The 2,566-nt window shown below is 47.4% G+C and overlaps 1 pseudogene; it reads left to right on the top strand.

The window, feature by feature from the left end:
• The first annotated feature begins 1,091 nt into the window (after positions 1-1,091).
• Positions 1,092-2,028, top strand: LOC137149484 (olfactory receptor 14C36-like; annotated as a pseudogene).
• Positions 2,029-2,566: the final 538 nt, after the last annotated feature.

The following is a 2,566-nucleotide window of genomic DNA, read 5'->3' as shown; positions in this document are numbered from 1 at the left end:
TAATATTGGCCAGTAAAAGCACATTCGCTCTATTGCAGTGGTGCTTATTTCTGTTTCAAAGGGACACTTGCACGACGGTAAAATGGAGGAAGTGGCAAAGCTGGTGATCCCCCGGCGTATATATTAAACACACTAGTGCCTTCAACTGGGGATGGTGGGTTGGAGCCCTCAGCCAAAGCCTGTTTCTCTGGACCCTGCCCAAGACATGGAGAAGGTCAGTGGGATTAGAACTGGCTCTCCTGCTCTAGCGCTGGATCTGCTTCTCCCCTCTGCTGCCAGCTAAACACGGATGCTGTTGGAAGGGGAACAGAACATACACATAACCAGACACAGCCCACCCCCAAGGAGCTCACAGTCCTAGCAGACAAGGCAGAGCAGTGTAGGGAGGGGAAACAGAGGCACAGGGAGGGGAAGTGACTAGCCCAAGATCACAGAGTAGGTCGGTGGCAGAGCCAAGTCTCATGACTGCCAGGCCACCCACACACACATAAAGTTACAGCAGTAAATGACCCAGCACAGAGGCAGCTGAGCAATGTTTCTAGCCCACGATGACACAGGGAGGGAAATGCAACAGGGACTTGGTGTCATCAGTCAATCCATCAGCAGGCAGCAGGCCGCCTGGGTGGTGTTGCAGTGCAATCATTACAGAGGAGCTCTCACACGGGTACCAAGTGACACTATGTCATATTTCCACTGAAAGTGGATATCAGGCAGTGTTGGCATTTTAGTTTCATGCCCAAGCTCAGAGCCTGCGGTTTGAAGTGAGAGGGGATCCATCTTGACTAGAAGTGTTGTGTTGGGGTTGCACTTTGCTCCATCCTTCACACGGCATTTTATCAAGACACATCCTGAGCTAGACCTTCAGGTGGTGTGCACTGCTGCCTCTCCATTGACTTTACGGGAGCCTATTTACCTTCAGGTGATAACTCACCACTCCTAGTCAATGGAAGGGACGAGAGCTGTGCACCTTTGACACTCACATCATGAGATATTACTGAGGGGGAACAGGGACATTCCCTCTGTCACTGTAATCCCAACAATTATCTTTGTCCTTCCCTCTACAGCCATCAGAGAACATACAGAGGAAGAAAATGTCCAACCGAACCGCTGTGACCGAGTTCCTGCTCCTGGGATTCTCCGACGTTCGGGAGCTGCAGATTTTGCACTTTGTGGTGTTCCTGGTGATTTACCTGGCAGCCCTGGTGGGGAACCTTCTCATTGTCATGGCTGCAGCCCTCGACCGCCACCTTCACACCCCCATGTACTTCTTCCTGATCAATCTGTCCATCTTAGACCTTGGCTCCATCTCTGTCACCCTCCCCAAATCCATGGTCAATTCCCTCATGAACACCAGGCTGATTTCTTATCCTGGATGCGTCGCCCAAATCTTTTTTTTTTATCATCTTCACCACAACTGATCTTGCCTTGCTCACCATCATGGCGTACGACCGATACGTCGCCATCTGCCAACCACTGCACTATGAGACTATGATGAACAGGGGAGCTTGTGTCCAAATGGCAGCTGGTGCCTGGATCAGTGGCATTGTCTATTCTGCACTGCACACCGGGAACATCTTCAGGTTACCCTTCTGCCAGTCCAGTGCCATCAACCAGTTCTTCTGTGACATACCCCAACTGCTCAAGCTCACCTGTTCTGACTCGTACCTCAGTGGAGTTTGGTTAATTGCCTTTGGTGTGTTTATAGGTGCAAACTGCTTTGTTTTTATAATAGTGTCATATGTTCAGATCTTCAAAGCAGTGCTGAGAATCCCCTCTGAGCAGGGCCGGCATAAGGCCTTCTCCACCTGCCTCCCTCACCTCATTGTGGTCTCTTTGCTACTTTTCACTGGCTCCATTGAATATCTGAATCCCACCTACACCGCAGCATCAAATATGGATCTGCTGATGGGTGTTCTCTATGCCGTGGTGCCTCTGATGATGAATCCCATCATCTATAGCATGAGGAACAAGGAGATCAAAGCTGCATTACAGAAACTGATTGTGTGGAGGATATTCCGCAAGAATTAGAATGTCCATCCTTGCTCCGTGACTGTGATGTCATTCTGAGCTTCTTTATCGACTGTCTCCTTGGTACGTGTGAAATATGTTTATGAAGTAATATAATCCAGACTAACTCCACTGAAGTTAGAAGAGTTAGTGAAGGGTTACAACAGTGTAAATAGGATCAGAATCTATGTATCTATCCATAAATCTGCCTACACACCTATCTGTTTATTTTAGAAGTTTATACTGCTTCCATCACCATGCGAACTGAGCACATTGCACGGAATAATAAGAGCCATAGCTAAGTCCCCAGTGAACTTCATGAAGTTTCTATCTCTTCTCCTTTTTTGACATAAAAATTGTGTTTCAGGTATGAGTGGTTTGCTTTGTGTTTGCTTGATTGTTTCTTTTTGTGTGTAATTTTGTTTACTGGTTGGTTGATTTGTTCCTGTGCTCCACATGGTTTATTTGGGGGGTAGGCGTTTGGGAGTGTGGAATACTGTTGTTTAAATGGGAGTGTCAATTATTTATCATCTATCTGAGATGCAATCTCATCATATCT

The sequence above is a fragment of the Emydura macquarii genome, unplaced genomic scaffold, assembly GCF_026122565.2.
Source record: "Emydura macquarii macquarii isolate MOO-44397 ecotype Brisbane River unplaced genomic scaffold, CSIRO-AGI_Emac_v2 contig_751, whole genome shotgun sequence".
Taxonomy (NCBI): domain Eukaryota; kingdom Metazoa; phylum Chordata; order Testudines; family Chelidae; genus Emydura; species Emydura macquarii.
Note: the sequence above shows the minus strand (reverse complement) of the source record. Positions and strands in the feature narration are given on the sequence as shown.